This window comes from Tachypleus tridentatus, chromosome 13 (assembly GCF_004210375.1).
Source record: "Tachypleus tridentatus isolate NWPU-2018 chromosome 13, ASM421037v1, whole genome shotgun sequence".
In the NCBI taxonomy this organism is placed as follows: domain Eukaryota; kingdom Metazoa; phylum Arthropoda; class Merostomata; order Xiphosura; family Limulidae; genus Tachypleus; species Tachypleus tridentatus.
The window spans coordinates 157,713,001-157,737,707 of NC_134837.1; the positions used below are offsets into that span (position 1 = coordinate 157,713,001).

General features: G+C 34.1%; 1 protein-coding gene and 1 long non-coding RNA gene across 3 annotated transcripts in view; one reads left to right on the forward strand and one right to left on the reverse strand.

Moving 5' to 3' along the window:
• Positions 1-24,707, reverse strand: part of LOC143237991 (LIM/homeobox protein Lhx1-like) — a 125,283-nt gene that overhangs the window by 33,302 nt on the left and 67,274 nt on the right. The gene's annotated exons all lie outside the window — the stretch shown is intronic.
• Positions 6,222-23,809, forward strand: LOC143237992 (uncharacterized). Its single transcript, XR_013020367.1, has 3 exons — positions 6,222-6,556; positions 12,688-12,847; positions 22,903-23,809. It is a non-coding gene; the product is annotated as an uncharacterized LOC143237992 (long non-coding RNA).

A 24,707-nucleotide genomic window follows, 5' to 3' on the forward strand; every position in this document is an offset into this window, starting at 1 on the left:
CAGTAGGGAGCTGGTTGCTTCGGTCAGTAAAATAAATATTTTAGTAATTATCAAAGAAATAATGGCTAATTGTATGTATATATACATATACATATGTATAAAATAAGAATTTCTGATGCACAATAAAAATATAAAGAAAAACAAGTATCTTTAGCTGTTTTAGAACAGGATTTCAGAAATTCGCAACCTAAAAATGATATATATGTATATATATATTTAAAGAGAATATTAACACTGAAGCGTTAGGTAAAATCAAATCAAAACGAAGGACTGCATTAAACTCACAAAGATACATTTTTTTATGCAGAACTGGACATCGTTTAAAAAGCTTGAATCCTGTTTAATTCAAATGGATTAACTGTTTATTTACTGTAAGGATGTAAATGACTAGTTTATGCTTTTTTGCATCTTTGTGGTTAATAAAGAACCAACTCACTCAAGTGATGCCAGACTGATGCACTGATGGTTGCATACCAAAGATTGTACTGCAAATTCCTCATAGACTCGAATCAGAGCTATGGTAGTATGTGTCTTAGCTGTAATTCAACTAGTACAGAAGGGCTAATACGTTGCACATGTGAATCATGTGTTGACATCTATTTAATGCAACTACGATACCATTAAGGAGTTGTTTGCATTTATACACTTTTCACTAGTCAAATTTACGTCAAACAGTGGAAATACGGACTGTCTTAAAAAAGTTGGCTTTTACTAGTTGCATCTCTACCATACAGTAATAGTAAAGACCATGTAACGTAAAGTTGCAATAATAAATCCTCTGACTTGCCATCAACATTGGAAAGCCACTGGTATACACAGCTAGAAGTAATAAAAATGTTTTAGTTACAGTTGGTTACGATTAAGTCAAACAAAACATATGCTATTGTCAGAATCTCACCATAGTGAATTCGATTTTGGTAGAGTGTATTGTGTGTTGTTAAGTGCCTGAAGAAATACACATGAACCATGGAGTAGACATCAATAGTTGTTTGTCAAGCTGTTCTAGTTATTGAGAGTAGTAATGATACAGACTTTATGTTACTAGTCCCAGCCATTGAAAGAGATATACATATGACCAAATATAGGCTTTATAAATGTTTTAATCCAGAGTCAGCTGACAAGAAAGACCATCTCCCATACTAGATGAAAACTTATTAAGCTAAAGAAGAGCATTTTCTGGCTGTTTGCCAAATTTGTGTTCATTCAGTCATGAACTGTCACTTCCTTTAAATATCATGTTTGGCCCATTAGTGGGTGTAGAGGTTTCTAAGTGTCCATAATAAAGAATACGTGGAGTGATTTCATTCAATCCAAACATATGTGTATGAACTTGCATGCTGCTAGATGGGAAAGCTTAATTTAGAAGTGAATAAAGACTACGAATAGGTGATGGGAGTATTGCTTCAACTACAAATACTGGGTTTGACTGTGGGATACACTACCATCCACACAACCACTCATCATACATAGATAAACCGATGCTATGTGCAGTTGAACATCTGCTGACGTCTTGGTAACACCAAGAAGAGGTGTAAATGAGCAAAGAGGTATTGGACAAAACTGTAAAACTAAATAATAAAAACACAAAAAATACATAGGTGTGGAAGGTAATTCAGATCTTAACTATATCAAACCCAAACTAAATTTCAAACATATAAATATATCAGCTGAAATATTCAATAAATAGAAACAGCTAGGAAAGTATCAATTGACAACTGAACATAAAAGGATTTAATGAACAACTGTTACCATTATGTTAATTTCAACCACAACTTCACACATGGATATATCACGAATCCCAGATTTGTTTATCAAGGATCCTAGATTTTTTCATCAAAGAACAACAACAATATTATTGCCACTTGTTACTACCACAAGAATTTGTGAAGTAATAAGTCGGTTGTCAACAAACAGATATTATGACACATGGTTTCTGTCAAATAAATGAAAAAAGTAATTTTGTGATTAGGGATGATTTATTCAGCAGAAATAATACCTATGATAGCTCTATTATTTTTTAACTTGAAGGTGAAAGAGGGACATGGCCATTGCCTACAAAACAAATTATTCACAGCAATAGTTTTGTCATTACTCAAACTATAGTATTTAAATATATGGAATAAAATGGCATAGGAAATATGTATTCATAACTGAAGGGCTCGGCATGGCCAGGTGGGTTAAGGCGTTCGACTCGTAATCTGAGGATCGTGGGTTCAAATCCCCGTCGCACCAAACATGCTCGCCCTTTAAGCCGTGGGGGCGTTATAATGTTATGGTTAATCCCACTATTCGTTCGTAAAAGGGTACCCCAACAGTTGGTAGTAGATGGTGATAACTAGCTGCCTTCCCTCTAGTCTTAAACTGCTAAATTAGGGACAGCTAGCGCCGATAGCTCTTGTGTAGCTTTGCGCGAAATTCAAAAACAAACAAACAAACATAATTGAAGAGTTTATGTGAAATAAAACATACATAAAATTTCTTCAGTTCATCATCAGAAACTCCATTACAATGAATAAGTAAAGGTGATGAAAAATGCGGTAGTTTTAAGAATGTCTGTAGTTCCGGGCTGGCATCAGTTGACACACCACAAAATTTAGAAATTTGGATAATTGAAATTCGTTATACGATCACAAAGATCGTTACCCGTGTTTTGTAATTTTAAAGATATCTTTACATCGTATTTGTATAAAAATGTTTTTTGCAATTGTTACTAAGACATTTTAATCTATTTTAACTGTTGGTTGTGCTTAATTTTGTCTGTGATTTTTTATTGCTATAATGTTATCACGATTCTGACAGCTGATAGATTTGAATTTTGTTTTAACTATTATGTAATAATTTCTAAAATTGGTTAGTAATTTGTATCTTATGAATCTTATAAAAGTTATATGTGCACTTATTTTGTCACTGGTTGTATTCCGATTTATAATAATTATATTTTGTTACGGTTTATGGTTTGGTGCATCTTAAAGACCTGATTTGGAAAGTAACTCATGGTGAACACATCTAGGAACGGGCTATGGTCAGCTAAATAAGCACTTGATATCGCGGCCCCTTTAAAAGTTAGAGAGAGCATTTCGTTTTCTGCGCATTTGTATGTGAATTAACCATGATATAGTTAATGAACGTCTTCATAAGGCTCTAGGAATAACGGAAAACATCAAATTATCAACCTATTTTGTAGATAAATGGAGTGTTATGCAAACACCAAAAATATGACCAGAAAGTGTGAACTTTGTTATATTACAGTTGAAAAATTATACAAAGGTTAAACAGCAATTTTATAAATATGGCTGAGCTAATAACTGTATAACCCCAAGTGGCACAGCGTTATGCCTGCGGACTCATGACTCTACAATCCGGGTTTCGATAAATGTGGTGGGCTGAGCACAGATAGCCTACTGCGTAGCTTTGTGTTTAACTTCAAAACAATTATATCATTATTATTGTGTAATATTAAAGAAGTAAATGTCATACAATTTTGTTAATTGTTATGCTTTCTTCTTCAATTGTGCAGATAGCCCTCGAGTAGCTTTGTGTTTAACTTCAAAACAATTATATCATTATTATTGTGTAATATTAAAGAAGTAAATGTCAAACAATTTTGTTAATTGTTATGCTTTCTTCTTCAATTGTGCAGATAGCCCTCGAGTAGCTGTGCGCGAAATTCAAAACAATCTTCTTCAATGTGGCCAAGTAATAGTCGTTTTTCAAAAGCCCATTTTTATTCAATATGAAAATGATTTTTCTAAAATTAAGTTTGATGAAAAGCATGAGTTTTAAAATGAGCCTAAGAAAAAATGTTTTATTTATGAGTAAATTATAATGTGTAAATCTTATGTATACTAACTGACTTCATGCAAAAATTTAAAATTCCCGACGTGTAAGTGGAAAACGCAGTTTGTTAAACATATTCAAACGATTACTTTAGAAGACTAATAAGGTCTGTAGCGCTCTGGCGTAAAAAAAGGTTCATCAATCACGCTATGTCATTAGGATTTTTCACAAAGTCTCTTAGCTTCCGACTTTCTTTTTTCAATATTCTTCCCTACTCATAAAGACACTTGAGTGCGTTCTATCATATCAAATACGTTGCATGTTATATAAGAGCCGCCTCACTTACTGAACCAGCAAAAATATTAATACATGCTTTATGAGCTGTTGGATAGGCTAGGAAAGAACTGATAAAGGACACGTATATGAAAGCACAATCATCTATACACATTTAATGTAAAAGCTCATAGGTACCTAAAGGTAAATTGCAGTTTACGTTGTGGTTTGTTTGTTATTGGTTGTGTTTTTTTTTTTTTTTCGCAAAGCTGCAAAATAGGCTAGTTGCACCCTGCCAATCACGAGGAATCGAGCTTTGGATTTTGACATTGTAAGTCAGTAAATTGACCGCTGATCCGTCGGAGGACCAATAGTAAAAAAATTTGGGATAAAAGTTTATCCAGTGTTTATTATATTGATAAATGTTCGACAGTATTTTTTTATTGGAACATAAGCCTATTTATAAATGTTGATATTAATCGTATGTTATGTTGGAACATAAGCGTATTTATAAATGTTGATTTTAATCGTATGTTATGGTGGAACGAAAGCGTATTTATAAATGTTGATATTAATCGTATGTGTCCCCCGCTAGTACAGCGGTATGTCTCCGAATTTACAACGCTAAAATCAGCGGTTCAATTCCCATCGGTGGGCTGAGAAGATAGCCTGATGTGGTTTTGCTATAAGAAAAACGCAAACACACACATTAATCGAATGTTATGTTGGAAAATAAGCGCATTTATAAATGTTGATATTAATCAAGTGTTATGATTAATTTCTGATGAAAACTTTTTTCTCTCGATATTGTTGAAAAAGATAGTCACATGATGCAACTGAGTTGGAAGAGCCGGGTAAGTAAATGAAGAGGTTTGTCAGTGTTTATGTATGTGTGTTTGTTAACTTAATAGCTCTATGACATTGAAAAGAGAAAGTTTCCTCTCACACACATGTTGCGCAGAGTTTCCCATTCTGTCACTGATGTCTGTATGAATTCCGGATTACGGGTGTTCGAAGACCGGTTTACACACGGCTGCAGAGCCCTGATAAGGGATCCCCAGCGTAGGATTACTTTAACGATTGTTTTCCTCTAACCTTTGTGAAGAAAATCATACACATAGACTGAGAGTCTGTAAAGCCGCCAGCTTAACAGTTCAGTGCTGGAAATAAAACCTAAATATTCGTTACAGGAAATAAAACCTAAACATTCGTTACAGGAAATAAAACCTAAATATTCGTTACAGGAAATAAAACCTAAACATTCATTACAGGAAATAAAACCTAAATATTCGTTACAGGAAATAAAACCTAAATATTCGTTACAGGAAATAAACCCTAAACATTCGTTACAGGAAATAAAACCTAAATATTCGTTATCGATTACATAAGTTTACTCATCGACGCAGCGTTGTTTCTAAATGTGTAATTTAAACACACCTGAAGTTTCAAATAGCTACGGATCACACTGTTCTACTTTAATACAAAACCTACAAACTTTAAACTCTGCCCGAGAACCAGTTTGTTTTCTGTTATTAAATATTCAGTGAATATAAAATTAAGGCTGAGGAATAACATCGTCTTACAGTAAGAGATAATTAACAACGCAAAATGAGTAACTCCCTTTATCAAAACTAACGTTTAAGTTAATCTACGAAGCTGTCACAATTAAAAAACTAGAATAAATTAATTATAAACAGCTCATGACAAACATACAGCTCTGGTTGAGAAAACTACAATCCATTCTTTCATAAAAATAAGCATAAGTCCTTTTCAGATGTGAGAGTAAGTTCAATAGTATCCACCTTGAATATGTGAGAATACATTTAACAAAAAATACAATTAAAGTTAAGAACAAAAAGAACGACAAGTATATCTAGTCCGTCAGCATATCCTTTCTATGTATTTAACATGTGAAACTCCATGACGCCCAAGCTAACTCTTAATCTGAAACTGAGCTTCCTTTCTCTGTTTGGCCAACGTGTTCCAGAGTTTGTGAATGTAACGGATTATTTCCGACGAGTGAGTGGTCTGTAAGAAAATAATTATATGAAGAGAGTACATAAAATGCTATCTGCTTTTAAATGTGGAACCACTTGAAGCATTAATTTTCGATTTCAGGTCAATAAATAAAACAGACCAGGCAGTTTCTTTTAGCAAGTATGGTGGTCTGATCACGTGTCCATGAAGATACTATGAAGTCATCAGGGTGACTATGGCGGTTGTCGGGAGTTAGCGTATACTAATGAGGTTTGTTTCATTTCTTATTCTATAAGAAGAAAGGAAACAAAAGATCTCCTAGCAGATGCGGCATCGTTCAGTCAAGCCTAAAACCACGAGATTTTGACTGTGAATTGCAACGCTTACGTCCCTGAACGTGACTGGAAGGAGCTTGACACTATCTTAAAAAAAATGTATAGAAGACTCGGTGACGTTGTTCTTAAAAATGTATATATGTGATGATTAAGGCAGGTGTTTGCCTCAGGCCGCGGCCTTATTGTAGAGCAAGGTAAGTGTAGGTATTACTAGCCTGCGACTCAGGTAATAAACAGGGGCTTGTAGCTTTTGAAGCACGGGTCCCTTCTATGATAGTATCTTAATATGATATATTAAGAAATATACAGGTAGACATATCGTGTCTCTCAGTAACCATTTCGATTATCTTTGAAGTCGATAATTAGTAGCATTCACTGCAATATGTATGATTATGTTGAGATATAATAAACGTTTTGTCATAGTTTTAGCTCGTCAAAGAATTGTGCCGTTCTTTTGAAAGAAATTCGTACATAAATCTCCACAATACGTGTGTAAAAGAAGTATTTACAAAATGAAAATTGTAACTTCTAACAAAATTAATTATTTTGTGAAAAGAAATGGACGTTCAGAAAATAGTTTCCATGCTGATATTTGTTGACTAAATCACCAATACCAGTTCAATAAAAACTTAAGTTAGTGTTTGATTTTGTAACAAAACATTATTTGAGGAATACTGAAAAGACATAAAACCTTCCAGGTTTTAGGTTGGCTAGAATAGTTTAATGTGTGTCTAAGTCATATGAGTACTCTGTTAGTGTCATAGTAACTTGACTTACCATATCAAAATGGGTTTGACAGAGTTCCTCAGATTATCATATATTGATTTTTTAATATATTTAGTCACATCATCTAATAAATAAGAGTAAATGTCTGCTTGCCATGAACTTCTAATAGTTGTAAAAGTTATTAAAACATTTAAACCATTCACAGTTTTTTAAAGACTTATTAACCTTGATGTCTTTCTTCAGTTTCTAAAGCCTGAAGACTATATAACTTGTCCAACCCAATTCAACTTTAATTAAAACCAAACATTCTACATACTATTCCATACCTATATTCTGAAATCCTTTTGATTCTTCTATCACAAACTTATTTCTTCTAATTGTTAAAAAATTAAACATCCATTTCTATCTTCTGAAATCTATCGTTCACCAACCACACATCTTTCGAAAAATAACATATAATCATATCTACCATCACCAGTTGAGGTGTTTAAATTTTGCTCATAACGGTTCCAAATCTTTCACACAGTATAAACTCTCTATATGTGCGTTTACACAGGTGTAACATTTCTTATCACAATTCTTGGATACAAACTAATATGGTGTAGACATTTTGGGATCTTTCTCATCTTCTGTAGTCAGTTTAATAATCTCAGCAGATATCTCTTTGCACGTTTCATTACGAAAAGATAGTTTATTTCCACGATAGATTGTTTCTGATACTTTTATTATATTTCGCCTTATATGCTGCAAAGTGCATTTGTTTTATCACCAGGAGGCAGTTGTCACATGGCATGGTACAGTGATCGATGGCATAGAATCATTCATTTCACAAGCATGACAGAGACTTAAAGCTGAACAGAGGAGGTTATAGTTACTTGAAGTAGTATAGGGCTTGATCGATATGAATTTACTTAATGTCATTTTCCTCAAACAGTCTATACAAATAGGCATCTAATAAATATCATGTACACATTCGTATTATTATTGTGATATACCTTTGCAAAATAGTTTTAGAAAGTTGGCTAAGTCGACTAAAAAAACATATTTGAAAAATGGCGTAATCATGTTGATTTGCTTTTTAAATACTGTTTTCTAATGTTGGGTATCCATAAAATCGTTATCTTCCAATGACTGTATGATACTTATGAGTTTTACTAATTATTAGCTTAAATTTTATTATACGTATAGGCAACAAATAAAAACATTGAAACAATTTAGCATTTCAGTCACTAAACATAGGAATTTTATTTGTTTGCAATAAAAAGTATATTATGTCTTTTGAAGAGTTGTTTGTTTGTTTTCGAATTTCGCGCAAAGCTACACGAGGGTTATCTGCGCTAGTCGTCCCCAATTTAGCAGTGTAAGACTAGAGGGAAGGCAGCTAGTCATCACTACCCATCGCCAACTCTTGGGCTACTCTTTTATCAACAAATAGTGGGATTGACCGTAACTTTATAACGCTCCCACCGCTGAAAGGGCGAGCATGTGTGGTGTGACGAGGATTCGAACCCGCGATCCTCAGGTTACGACTCAAGTGCCTTAACCACCTGGCCATGCCGGGATCGAACTGTTCTGTAAAAGAAAAATGCTAAAAACAAACCTGCTAGTGAGCGAGATGAACACAGGTTCTTAAGGTAAACATTTTGTTAAAAATGGGGAACTTCCTTGAATGAAGATTTATAGTGATATTATATTTATTATTACAATTTCTGAATGGATAAATAATATATTTCCAATATGTCTGAGTCAAAGAATACTAGTTCCAGTAGAAATGTTTAGTAAAATGTCCTGGGAATAATATTTTTATTGTTTTGAAGAATTTTGAAAATATTTAATAAACTCAGATTCTAGAACATAAACTTATAGAAGTTCCAACAAATAATGCTTTCAAAACCTGGTGTTCATCATTCTTTAGGTTATGAACAGAAAACTTGAACTGACGAGTTACATTAAAGTTCATATCATATGGTTAGCTTTTCCTTTGTTTTACTGTTTTATTGACGTGGTTCAACCTAATTTATTATTTATGTAACTATGCAACCTACATGTTAGCTGAAATATCCTGTTAAATGATGGTTAATCAAACTTATTCTTATGTTTTTAGCTCTTCTTTCAAACAATTGTTACATCCGGGTATTTCTTGCGTCAATGGTGGATATAAGCAACATAAAGAATATAACTTTTATCCATGTCAAATTTCTCAATAAATATTTAGATATTTGAAAATAGTTTGAGACAATGCATATATAAATCTACATGTGTGTGGATAAAAGAAACAGGACCAATAGAGAGATAAATAAATAAGATGAGCAAACGTACAATCTTTCGAATTTGATATACAATTTCAGAAGTACCTTGAGTGGCATTTTAATTGTATTTTTTATTTCTGCTTTCAAACAGCCCTGTAGATTGATTCCATTAATGCCCATGTTTCTTGCTTCAGACCATTAAAATAGTTTCTTCAGAGTATCTAAGTGAGTACTGCGTTTTTCTTTCTTCATTTTTTTAATGACTCTATAAGAAGGAATTCTAAAATTGTCAAAATGAGGTATTATTATATTCCACGAACACCGAGTCAACAAACCTTTCCCCGAAAGTATAGAACGGAAGACAATTTCAGGAATACATCTCAGACAAAAATTATCCAAAGAACTAAAATTAAAGCAGTTTAAACCCCTTGTATTTAACAAAACAATGTAGAACGGTACAATATATCACTTTCATGAAGGACAAATGTAAGATGTTTGTAAATCCACCATGAATCTTAAACATTCCTTTTCTTTCTTTCTTTTTTCTATAAATGCTCATCCGGCTTCTTTAAAAAGGTGGAGGTAGTCCCAAACTTGTAATAAATCATAAAAAGTATTGTAATTTCTGGAAGAAAACATGTAAATTGACAAGCCAACCACTCCTTCTAACCTTGTGCTTCAAACTCCTTCTTCCCACAAGAATAGGGTGCCTAAAAATAAAAGAGAGGAGCCGTGTCATCACAGTCTACATTTATCTTACGTTCCTTGACAAGCAACCAATCCGCTGCTAGATTCTTTTTGTCTTCTCTCTGCTGTAAGTTCTCTATCTCTAGCTTTTCTCACACTAAGATATCCACGCCCCTTACTGCCTGTTCCGCCATGTTTCCAACACAGTATTAATACAATGCTTATCTGTAACTGTTGCCTTTTAAACCATGGTAAATCGGATGTGTCAATATCTATTCTCGTTGGCCCTAAAACCTTGCTTGTTTGAGGTGGTAGAAAAAAAAATACTCGACTGATTTCATTACATACATTTTCTTTTGTTTTTTTGTGTGACAGTTAGATTTAGACTCTTGGTTATAGATGATCATTTTGATTCTGAATCTCGGTATGTATAGTGTATAGCTCAGGTTTCGTAGTTATTTTTTAAATGTTTCGTTGCAAGTTTATTTTTACTCCTGATGATTCATTTACCATCTATAATTTCCATCCATTGCAATTTTTGCCTTTGATTTTTATTTCTTGACTTTGGTTCTTATCAATTTTATTTAAAGTTTTACAATATATGGTTCCTAATTTTATTTAAAGTTTTACAGTATATGGTTCTTAATTTTATTTAAGGTTTTACAGTATATGGTTCTTAATTTTATTTGAAGTTTTACAGAATATGGTTTTTAATTTTATTTAGGGTTTTACAGTATATGGTTCTTAATTTTATTTAAGATTTTAGTTCATGCACTTTTGAAACTTTAGACATTTCAATTAAACTTTAAGAAAGATAAACAGGTTTTAAGAGTGCCAATAGAAAGACCAGAAAAAAACTTTAAAATACTGCAGTAGTATTAAGTTTTAGGTTGTTTACACTTAGTTTTTCTCAAAACTACAACAACGAGAAACTTCTGTAGAAAACTGTTTACTTGTCCGTGACAAATCTCAAAAATTGTTCGGAAGTTATAAACGTGTAACTATTAGAAAAATAGATGGCGTCCTTTTAAAATTTCAAAATTAAAAATATTTTAATCATTTCCATCACTGTCACGTATATTACAAAAATAACAGAATACGCTAGTTATACACATTTTCTGTCACTCATGTAAATAAATGAATAAATATATGTTCGTGTGTTTATATATACTTAGTCATACATATCCTTTAGAGAGTTCCTTTCGTATACTTAAGTCCCAAAAGCTTCATTTTCTATATACACAGAAGTCTACTGTAAATATTGAGCTTTACTGCGTATACATACCCACTTCTGTCTATTACGTATGTTTATATGAATACACGTTCGAGAAGGTGTATCACACCACATGCTATTTATTTACACCCGCTTCTTTCTCACTTGTATATAGATCATAGCATGCGTTAAGCTGGGGTCATTGCAGCTACATACTATAGTAGGCAATAATAGACCCAGTAGGTTCCCTAAACCCCCCACGTAGGGAACTGTGGGGGTTAGTCGTTAAAAAGAATCTCCGCCATTGGGCATGGTTGTCAAAGAGTGCTGTCGAGCTTGTCACGGGCACCATCTCTGAGTCTTTAATACGCCGCTCCGTGCCATAATGGTTCCATAAACCTGCCACCAAGAGGGGGCGGACTTTATGGCCTCTTTTGTATGGAGAGAAAGTGGCAGCTTTACCTATAAACATAGAAACAACAGGTAAATGGTGGCGTTGTCAGAGGAACAAGAGTGACGGAAAATGACTGCCTTAGTCGATTTATTATTGTAAGAGTACGTTCATGAAAATACTACCACCCCTACACACACAGCTGGGGTCCTGTCGAGTTTACTAAAGAAAATTTTTTTTTCAGAACAATGTTCGTAAATTAATATCAAGGTTTCAGAGTGTGATGTAAGTGAGAGAAATATGCAACATTGTTAATTTAGAGTAATGAGAAACTCTCTTACCGTTATCACAAAAAGTAAAAGTCTGAAAATCAGAACAGTTATTTACATAACAAAAAAAACTTGTTACAGACTTTGCCTTGTATTCCTATATATACATAATATAGTTTTTACATTTCATGTGGTACCACTTGGAATCGGTTTAGAGACTGTAATTTATGAATTCTCTCCTTTCTTCCTAATTTTGTTCATTGACAAAAACAATATGCTATTTTCGCTGGCAGCGATCACATGTGTACACATTATTCAACAACGTGTGAATTACATGTTTGACCAAGTGATCAGGATACTTGACTCGTAATCTGAGGGTAGTGGGGTCGAATCCTCGCCACCAAACCTGCTTGCCTTTTCAGTCGTGGGAGCGATATAAAGTAACGATCAATCGCACTATTTGTTGATAATAGAGTAGCCCAAGTGTAGCGGTGGGTGGTGATGACTAACTTCTGTCTTACACTGCCACATTAGATATCCTTCGTGAAAGAAACAAACTAATAAGAAATAAATGATAACATATTAAGAATGCATAAGACGAAACAAAAATTTCTTGTTTTCATGGTTTCAAACAACATAATATTTTGAAAATTTCGATCTTTTCTGCGGGAAACATTCTGCTGTTTGAACATAACATTGAAATTTTATAACGTGTCGAAAATATATCTCACATTGCTTTGACGAAACCTTTGTATTTTATTAAACAAATTTACTACGTTGTATTTTCCAGTTCCAAAATGAGCTCACCGAATGAACGGAATAGTTAGAAAATGTAAGAGAGAAACATCTGTAAATCGACGCCTGAAGTTTGTCGCAGTTATCCTTCCTGCACACTATTACGAACCATTTAAATTAAATCATCTTCGTGAAGAACCTGAGTAAACACAATGGTGCATACCTTTTCTTTTCTTTCTAGTTTTAATTTTCTAAAGATTATATTTGATAACTCACAAAACAACGTATACTCAGATCCAATATAAAATATGTGTACCTTATTTTAAAACTTCTGTCAAAGCTTTAAAACAAATTCAAAACGTAGGTTTTACAGAATGCTTGAATTAACTCATAAATGAATTTAAGTGAGTTTTCCTGGTCGAATTTTATTAAAGTGTCCATGTTTATATTTTGACTTTTTCTTCATACAAAGAATTCTTCATAGACGGTAACAAATATTGTACTTGCAAACAAGTTGGTTTAGCTGAACGACAAGTTACTAATTACAACAGACACATATCTCTGAGAATCGAGTGGCTTCCATCTCAGATTTATCCATGTGCTATGTTTATTTCAATGAAACCTGGAAACAAACAAACAGTAGTTGCCTTAGAGAAACAAATCTGATGTTAGAAGATCGTCTTTCTCGTGCTTCGCGTAGTCGGCCGACATATATCACGACAGTAATTTCCAGGGCCTGATATTTGATACATGTAGACGGTCTTCTATACAATCTACAATATTATTAGAACATGGTCACAGAAAAATAACGCCGCTCTTAATCTATAACTATACCAATGTTGTTTTTTATTTCATAAGTGTTTCATGTAGTAACATGCTCTAAGATTAATTACCTAAGGTATCAGTTGATTGTTTACGACTTTTAAGCGGAGAGATGTAGACAATTTTCTCTTCAACTTTTTTTTTTTAATGTTTGACGCTCGTAGAGCATAAAATGTCATTATTGAAAGTGAAGTGTTTCTTTTGTTTGTTTTTCTTGCAAGGTGTTCAAAGAAATTTTTCGTCAAAATCCGTCAAAACTGTTCATTGAAACAAAGTGTTTTTAACTAAAACCTGTTAACCGCTGGTAACCGTCCAATCAAAACGTAAACTTATAAGGCGCAAAAACTACGAACTGTATATCAGTTGACGAATTTCTCCAATTATTGACAAGACACGTCTATCACCGATTTTAACAACGTAAAGAGTATTAGAAAAATGCCATATAGCAGCTATTAAAAGGTCTAAAAAATATATTATTTCAGAAGCAAAAAAGAAATGAAAGGTTTCTATAACACTTAGTGCCAAGACTGCAAACAGTGAGTGCCTGTAAACCTGTTATATGATAAACCACTTTTCATTATTTTCTGTACTGAAAATAGAGTACAAATTTGATAAGTAACCGCGTGAAAAACTTGTCTCTGTTTGTGTTGTTTCAACAGTTTAAAGTTTTACCTATTGAAGGTGGAGTAATAGAGCAGGGAAGAAGGTTGAGTTGTTTAGAAGGGGATATATATATATACAGGGAGTAGCTAAAGGCTGTTATCGATATATATATACAGGGAGTAGCTAAAGGCTGTTATCGATATATATATACAGGGAGTAGCTAAAGGCTGTTATCGATATATATATACAGGAGTAGCTAAAGGCTGTTATCGATATATATATACAGGGAGTAGCTAAAGGCTGTTATCGATATATATACACAGGGAGTAGCTAAAGGCTGTTATCGATATATATATACAGGAAGTAGCTAAAGGATGTTATCGATATATATATACAGGGAGTAGCTAAAGGCTGTTATCGATATATATATACAGGGAGTAGCTAAAGGCTGTTATCGATATATATATACAGGGAGTAGCTAAAGGCTGTTATCGATATATATATACAGGGAGTAGCTAAAGGCTGTTATCGATATATATATACAGGGAGTAGCTAAAGGCTGTTATCGATATATATATACAGGGAGTAGCTAAAGGCTGTTATCGACTATGTGCGCCTCACAAGTCCGTATTTCGTCCCTGATGAACACCATCCTATTCAATACGATTAGGTACCAATTTAAGGCACTCATATTGTTCTTAGGTGTTTCATAGAAAACGAAGAAAACTTCATTCATCTTCCATGGCTGCTACAATTATTAAATTTCAATCCAACTTAGTATACTAAGGATGAAAGTGAATGCCACATTTACTGTATCAGTCGTTTGTAGACATGTTTCAAGACAAATAAACTGGAGCGAACAATACTTGTTTAAAGATTCTATGAACTCTATGTCACGTCAAGTTCAGGATATTATTGCAGCGACAGATGGTCGAATCTGTCATTAGGTGGAATCACAAACTAAAGAAATAAAAAGTGTATATAAAATTATAAAGATTTATTATATACATATGAGAATACAAGGTTTAGTTTTAATATTCTATAGATGTTTAAACATTAAAAAAATTTAATAAATCAAAAGTATATTTGAACTTTAATGTTTATTACAATATGAGTTTTGTTAAATAAAAAACGTACAGAATTTGGAAAAAAAATGCGAACAGAACAGAATAGAGCGAGAAACAGTTGAAGTTTTATGTTCAGCTTAAATGTTTGCGCAAAATTACGCGAAAGCTATCAGTGCTAGCCGTTCCTAAATTAACAGTGAGAGATTAGAGTGAAGTTAACTAGTCATCACCACCAACGTTTGGATTACTCTTTTAAAAGCCAATAGTGGGATTCACCGAACATTATAACACCCCACGACTGAAAAGGCGAGCATGTTTAGTAGGACGGAGATTCGAACCCGCGACCATCAGATTGCACGTCATACGTACCTAACCACCTGGTCATACCGCGCCTGTAGCAGATGAGAATCAATGACTATTGTTAAGTCTATGTGAAAATGGTGGACTGAAGGATACATAAAGAGAGAGAGAGAAACTGCGTTGGACACGAACTACAGTAATTTAGACAGAAAGGTGGATGCGTGTAGGAACGTAGAAAACTGAACAGTACATGCTTGTCTGAGCTAATGACGAGGCCTAGGTAAGACAACAGCGGCAAGAGATTTCAGTGAACAGATTAAGTCGAGTCTGGACATTAAACGTCACGTGTTAACCGTTTGAACAGACATGTCACTGTGGTAGAAACTCCTTTCTAATTCGCTTGTGATAGTTGTTTTCTGCCCTTCTTTCTCTCTCTATTCATATCTCTGTGTACGACATCCCGGTACAAAGGGCGCCAAAACCTCGTGCTGGATTCGAATTAACCCGTTGCACGCTCCGTCGACCTCCCTGATAGTATGCACGCGCAAACACCGCGTGCAGCTGATGTGCAAAGCAACTTGTGTGAAACACTGCCGTTTAGTTTTAATGGGTTCGGACGCACTTGGCTAACTAGCCTAAGCCTAACTTATACATCATACGTTGTATTCGCTCCGCTTGTTTTGCCTCCTTCTCTCCTGGGGGTCTACATTACTTCCAGTGTATCAATACTGGTTGATTTCAGTTTTTTCTACAGTATTTTATGGTACCTCATGTACATTAAACGTAGACATCGCGTGCTTGCCAGAATAAGAGGTCAAAAAAGTAGACACGTTTTAATTTATGGTGACCACGCAACAAATACTTATTAAGTTGGACATGGTCATTGTTCTGTTTAAAGAATTGTGGTATGAAAATGAAATTTAGGCACGTTCGTTTTTCCAGCGCTAAATGTATTAAACGTAAACTAAGCCTAATAACAATGTACGACTTCTCAAATAACGAAATAAAAGTTCGTTTACACCAAACGATCATGTTTTACAGATATCACCACCATACGCTCATCTTCGTCCCGAGAAATAAGAGAAAATATGCATTATATAACAACATATAACAAAATAGAATTAATATGAACTTGCTGAAATGTAGTACGGAAACGATGAACAACGGCTCATTCGTGTAACTCTTCAACACGAACAGAATAGAATAGATAAACAAATAAACTCTTCAAATATTTTAAAAACTGCTTTATAGCCATAAAGTACTGACCTAAAATAAATATAACAAATGTGAATAAACTCTGCAAAACTAATTATTTTTGTTATCAAGTAAGAGTGAAAATAGTTCCTTTAAATACAGGAAAAGAAAACACACGTTGTTCGTAATGTTTCTATTCAACGTACGTTCTTAAGTGCAAGTGTATGCGTGTTTTCTTATAGCAAAGTCAAATCGGGCTATCTGCTGTGTCCACCAAGGGGAATCGAAACCCTGATTTTATCATTGTTAATCCGTTGACTTACCGCTGTACCAGGGGAGAACCTTTAAGTATAAGTATCGGCGCTCAAAACTACCATAACTTATGGAAATTATTTTGTATATATGCTCTATACTTATGCGTAGTAAATCTCGAGTTTTACTTGATTAGAATATTTTAATCTATGGCTTGCAGCTCAGTGTTTATCAGTAGCAGCTATTTATGAGGCAAAAGTTTCATGTTGACCTTAAATAGCTCCAACGTGCTTACTGTTCGATCTTATTGTTATGGAAACTTCATAGTTTTATTTCCCATAGGCCAGAAATATTTCACACACACATATATATATATACTATCGAGATGGCACTGTTCCTGCATTCAATTTGTTAGGATGGAAAACTCAGTCTGCTGTGAAATATATCTGTACGATTACGAAACTTTTAAACAATGTCTATGTTTCAAATTCTGTCTTGCATCTTCAAGTAAGTAACGGTTAAGCTAGGAGTTGCCACTATCTTGTATGGATCTCACGTTATACCAACCGTTCAAAGACACTGTGCGGAGTCAATGTAGCCCTTAATACCGGCGAGATCTGAGGGGTCAGGCGGGCGGCTGATGGACGGTTTCAAATCGTTTTCCAATAGCCTCGTTTATCCAAACTCGCGTGCTTCAGTGGGAAATGCGCCTTTGGTTAACCAGTGTTGCAAGGGACCTATTTTACGTACATATATATTCTAACGTATTTGTAAATCTTAATTTATGGTAACTTCATTCAAGAAACTAGTTTTCAGTAACACAATTCACCGATGTTAGCAAAAGAGCTATAACTAAACTAAACAGAAAAAATCAATACTTTATCAAAAATGTAATTAAATGTCCATGGTATAACATGATAGTGTGTGCCTTTATTTTTCTAATATCAGCTTGAGTTTAATTTTCAGATTCTACATACGTCTGAATTATGGACAGAACTGCACATAAATACACAGTACCTAAATTACTCTGTTTTAAGAAGGTGTAACGTGTATAGAAATGAAGAAAGTGCCAGTATAATGTAAAGAGCGTATTCTACTCACCATGTGACATAACGCAGGTAGCAGTATTAGATAAAACAGTCTTGTTTTAAACAAATCAAAAGGAATGGCTACAAAAGGTAAACGTTTATATGAGAAAGTGAGGACTAACATATACGATGACATCAAAAACACATTATTATACTGGAATAGGAATGGAATTCATGGTTCTACACCACGTTGTTTCTTTTTCAGTACCGTGTAAAACTATCAATAAAAGTTTCAGGAGTTTCCACCTTAAAGTCAGACGGGTCTCTATAATAATCTGTGATAGAAGAAACTACGTAGATTCCTTGAACTAGGTCTACAGCGTAAATTACCCACAAATATCATTCACTCACTTTCAGAAAATCAGGTGTATGTTAATCTCATGTTTCTATCGTTTAAGCTTCACGTGTGTCTTTCTCTTATAGTCTCGCGGGGATCGTGTGTTGTTCTGAGAACATTACATTATTAAAACGCATTTATAAATAAATACATATTACTGATTTCAGAAATAACTGTATATGTTATGTTAAGCTCTTTGTGGTTGTATGCTCTTGTTTGTTCATTTTACGTACTGGATGAATTTCTGTTTCATAAACTTTTACTTATTTTATTTACATTTTTTCTCAAGTTCTTAAGTTTTTGCTTGAAGTCATGTTTTACATTTATTCTCTCGTAAATATCTGCTTTCAAATATTAAATAAGAAAAGAAAACCTAGCAATTAAAGCACCAGTACTTTATCGGAAAAACATGCCTAAGTTGACCCTACTACCATAACCAAGTTCTATACACACGCTGTAACCAAATTCAAGTTTGCAATGGTGTATCACTGGTGAACTCTGTCCACGACAGTCCCATAAATCATGGGCGCTTGTCAAAGACTCCTGTGAGTCCACACAGAGTCTCCAAGACAAAGCCTGCCGTGTAAACACTCTATTTACATGGACCAATTGATCTTCGTTTAGATGGGCCTGTTTATGTATTGATTGATCGGGCTGTAAAGGCTAACAGGAATACTTTACCTTCTTGTCCAATGTCAACCACACGCAGGCCAAACATATGGTTCGGGTGGGAGACGACATGGTAGGGAGAAAACGACTCTTGAGTGTAACTGACAATCGCTTAATTTGTTGAGTAGTCAACTTATAAATATCGAATGGCTTAAATGTGTCAGTCAAGCTGTATTTACGAGTTATAAATCTAGTATAAAAGCCTTTTGTTTTATTTAAGTTTATTTGCTATTTGTTTGATTACATCTAAAGGATTAGCAAAAGTTTATGTTGTCATAGGATGTTCATTCTCATTCAATCATGAATTAATTTCAACCTGTTTCACTAAAAATGTTTACAGATTTTACTTCAGCTTAAGCCTTGCACTAATTTTACTTTACCGCATAACTCTGACTTCTGTGGAAATCTAGTCATGTTTTAGTTGCCAAAGTCAAAGTATTCTTAGAAATACCGAGATTTGGGTCCTTGCTTAATTGATTAATCTTCATTTTGACAGTTTTAGAGTCCAATGAAAGTCCGTTCAAATTTAATAAATCAATAAATATAAAGTGTGACAAAAAAATGTCCTCGGAAATCGATCACGACAAAAAGAAATTCAGACTTGCCTCATACAAATGTTCAACATTACACCAATGCGACGAAAAACCTTAATCCAGAAGATTATTTAAAAAAAATCTATCTCGATATTTTTCTTTGCAACGCACACAGACATATTTACATCTAACTATATATGTGTATGTGTGTGTGTTTATATATAAATACATCTATGTAACGTACAATTATCCATACGACAACCCTGAGCAATACACTCTGTGTCAAAGCTGGTTTCTGTTCGAATTTCTTTAGTAATTCACAAGCAAAAATCACATTTACAAAGTAATTTTGGTTGTGTGATAACGAAGTCTAAGCGTTTGGACCTTGCTAAAAGTTTGTTCGTTTTCAAGAACAACTGAGCATTTGGAAAACATATTTTGTTGTATAACAGTAAGGACCTGTCATGAAAATGTTTTTGTTTCAATTTTGAAGACAACATGTATTCCTTTATATGAGTGAACATTCTCAAAGTACATAACTCATTACTTGAACGCATGTAAATCCATCATATATAAATGCGTATATGATGTGTAAATGCATGTGTGAAGAACATCCAGGTCGAAGCTGGAACACTCACTGAGGCGAATGTTTTATATATTCAAAACATTTTATTAATGACACTGAAAACCATCTCTATAGATAAACTCCACACTACGTATGTGATACTTTCAGTAGTTTAAAGATTGTTCCTTCCTAGTAAAGGTTAAATCAAGTTTCACTCAGCCAGTAGGGCACTCAACTTGTGTGTGAGAAACCTCGGGTTCGAATTTGAGCCGAAGAATTAGAAACAAAAGAGTTTACCAGAGTAACCAAATGGATGTGTTTTAAGCACCAGATGTTAACTAGTAGCCTAAAAATACCATATTTTTGGTATAAGAAAAATCCAAACGTAGTACTGAACTGTCAGTTAATATCTCTACTTTCATACCAGTATGATTCCTAAATTTGCTAAGAATTACAATCAGAGAGAGGAGGTTTACAAATGTGATGCAAAATAAATTTGACATTAGTCGATGTTACCAAACAAAGACAGAACAAACAGGAAATATTAACATGAACAGTAATAAACGTAACATCAGATATATACTTTCTAAACAGTTTTATGTGTAGTAGTTTTAACTGGACTTATAAACTTGCTACAACATAATTGGTATTTATTACACTTGTATTCGAAAAATAATTCCTGCACGTCAAATGTTAGGTGAATATCGAACTAAAATTTGATATTATTTTTTTGACAGCAAACATATTTCGTTACTTCATGATTAGAATATTGAATAAAATCATATTATTAACATATTACAAATCTTTGTTAACGATATTGTTGATAATGAATTATTTTACAATATGAATAGTAGATAAAGTTCTATTATTAATCTACTACAAATAATTATTAACATTATTATCAGGGGTTCGATTCCCCTCGGTGGACTCAGCAGATAGCCCGATGTGGCTTTGCTCTAAGAAAATACACATACACATACAATTAACATTATTAATCTATTACAATTAATCATCAATAGTATTGTTGATAACGGATTACCTTACTATCGGAATAGTGGATTAAACTACCTTATTAATCTATTGCAACTAATTATCAACATTTTCACATATTTTCTTCAATACCCACGAAGAATATGTCAGGGAAACACAAATCTGTTTGAGAAGTTTTCATTGCAAGAAAACCTATAAGAAATTATAGACTATATTTATGAATTCTAATTTGATTCGTTTAGTTTGTTGGTTTGGTTTTTGAATTTCGAGCAAAATTACACGAGAGCTATCTGCGCTAGCCGTCCCTATTTTCGCAGTGTAGAACTAGAGGGAAGGCACCTAGTAACCACCACCCACCGCCAACTCTTGGGCTACCCTTGTATAACGAATAATGGGATTGACCGTAACATTATAACGCCCCCACGGTTGAAAGGGCGAGCATGTTTGGTGCGATGGGGATTCAAACCCCGACCTTAAGATTATGAGTCGAACGCCTTAACCCACCTGACCATGCCGTGCCGATTTGTTTAGCATAAAATATTTCCCTCTTTACCCAATGAATCATTAAATTACATTAGTTTTTCATAACTGCATTTTTGTTTTGCTTTTTTACATTAGATTGTTGAGTATAAATAAATTTATTTTTAATGATCTAATTCATATTATTTTTCATTGACTTCGCTCATTTTAAATTATTTTTAAATACAATCTACTAGTATATTTCTAATTAAGTAAGATATTCTTCATTAACTCATATTTCATATAGGATAAAATTTTGTTTATTTCTCAGCTTCCTATTTTTCCTCAAAATTCACATTACTGATTATAGAAAGATGTATTCATTCCTTAAACGACCTTGTGCGGACCACTGGTAGTGTGGCTGCTTGTGTGCCTGATACTTGTAGTTCCCGTCCCGATACTATCAAAAATAAATAAACAAAAATCGCTTACGCTGTATGGATTTACGAGTGTTCTAAGAATGGCAGTCAAATCCCACTATTTTGTTTGGCCAAAGTAGTCCAAGAGTTCGGGGCGGGTGGTGTTGAGTAGCTGCCTTTCTTTCAGTCTCAGCTCAAAATTACGGATAACCGGTTGCAAATAGGCGTTGTGTGGCTTTGACTGGATTTCAACAAAAGTGACAAAACAAACCTTTCTTTAAAATAATATATGGAATTTACGCGTGCGCGAGCTTCAAACCCTACAACTCGTAACTATCAAAATAGTGTGAATCCACGACTGTGAATAATGTTCGCCTTAGTAAGGAAGAGATTCCGATAACAAAAACTAAAGAGAAAAATAAGGCTTAAGATCAAGCTATCTCGAAAAAAGAGTTGTTTTTACGAACAGAGTTATCTATGCCAAGAAAAGTTAATTTCTTCTCCGCTTCAAGTGCTTCTAATACCACTAGATGGAACCACAAGAAAACAAATGGTTTTATTTGTTTTGTATTTTAAATTAAGCACAAAGCTATACAATGGGCTATCTGCGATCTGTCCACTACGAGTATCGAAACCCGGTTTCTAGCGTTGTTAGTCCGTACAAAACAAGTTTGTATCGTTGCACAGAGGTATAAAAGAATTGACGAAATGATATTTAATAGAGATTCATGTACACGTAGACAACTGTAATTAGACAGACAATGAGCAAATAGGTGGATAGCTGAACTAATGAACAGGCAAACAGTTGGAAGAAGAGTATGAGAGAATTCACAAAACTTTAGACGTACAGATTGTGGTAGTCATGTGATTAAATATATAATAATTATTTATTTCCTTCTATTCATCTTTCTATTAATTAAAATGTTTTTACTCCTTCTGATTGTGTAATATATTATATTTTTTTATATACAGGTAGTCCACATTCTTGTCTTCTAGTAGCTTATTTGTTCCAAAACGCAACGGTCAGTATTAGAACAAACCACAGGAGGCAGGAAAGCAGACCAGTGCTGAAGTCAACCGAACTACCTGCCCCGAGCGGACCCCAAGCGGAGCGCCGAACTGTACAACTCCCTTCTCCTGCTGCGGCAGACGTTCGGAGAGCCTCTGCCTCCGTCCAACATGAGCGTGAAGTACGGCAGTGATATTTCATCACTCCCTCTCGTGCAGTGAAGGCCTGGCCATAACTTTGGTCAGGTTTTTACATGGCCGGCCGTTCTTTTGATCGTCAGCTCACGTTTGATGACAACTTGTCTACTCCGCCTTGTTGGTGAAGCTCTAGGCCGCAAGTATAATAATGTTTGTGGAATTTTAGCTTTCTTTCGTCGAAGACTTCACGCTGGGCACCAAAATTTATCTGTACAGCGTGACAAGAAAATCTCAGCCGCTGGCTTCAGGGAAGGTTGTTATGAGTGCCAGTAATCTTTCTTAATAGCTATTACCTTAAGTTCCTTCGACATTCATCTCACAGCTACTTTCTGAAAGTCGAAAGGCAAACTTATTGTCTGTTTCTGTCCTTAGACAGTAGCCATATTGCTGAAATCTGATATAAAAATGAAATTCTTTTTTACCCCTGATTTATGATGTTGCAAAAAATGTCTTTATAACCGTAATGACTAACTTATCTGAATTTCCTAACATTTTTTTACAGATATGTTTTGCAAAAGAGGAATCTCATGGTTTATTTGTACTTTCAAATAAAACGACATAACTAGATTATAAGCATTAATAGATACATATAAACAACAAGGCCTGCTCACTTCAAATACATAGGCACGAGTAGGTTTTGGAAATGTATTGAAGTGATGAACTACGTGCAACCTTAGTACCAATCTTTAAATATTAAGTTATAAGAGATAATTTCACTTTTAACATTAATAAATACAGTAAACTATAGTGTCGTCAAGCCCTTAAATTCGTCTAAGTGTATTTTGTATGATAAATACTACACACTCATGGGTTATAATCACTTTCAGTCTGATTTCTTGCGTTAGAAGAAATAAAACAAAGCCTGTACACACTATATTTGCACTAGTTGTCTTTTACAAGTATATTAACTATCAATATATATATATATACAACATTAACCCACAACACATATATATATACGCGTTAGCTCAAGATATGTGTATATACAGTAGTAAAAAAATTACCTGGTATTTCTTACCAAGGTTTTTTTCCCCCTAATTTTCTTGGTTCCCGTATATTTTGCGATGTGAAAGTGTCAGAACTAGTGTAAAACGGTTATGGACATTGGTGAAGGTTCACTCATATTTCAGTCATCTAAACACACATGTGCATCTTTGTTAAAAAACTGTGAAAACCGTATTACGATAGACGATCAGCAAATTTTTTAACAAATACGAAAATGTTCACTGAACAGGAAAACCTAGATCTTAAGATAACGCCATTAATGTGGTTGACGAACAGTGATCACAGAGTCTATCCCTTGTTTTAATGTCTGGTTGCGCCACCATCTGCCCTAGACGATTGCTTGTCATCGATGTATCATAGAGAGACAGAATGTTAACAGAGTTGTATTCGTGATGCCAAACGCGAATTAGGGCTTCCTACAGCTCCAAGGTGCTCTCAGTTTTTTATCTTACACTTTACTTTCCAACAATTTTCAACAGAGTTGGGATATAAGCTGTTGCCTGGTCTGGACCCTTCACCTGAAGCAAATAATTAAAACCTAAGATGTCTTTTTAAGACACGTAAAG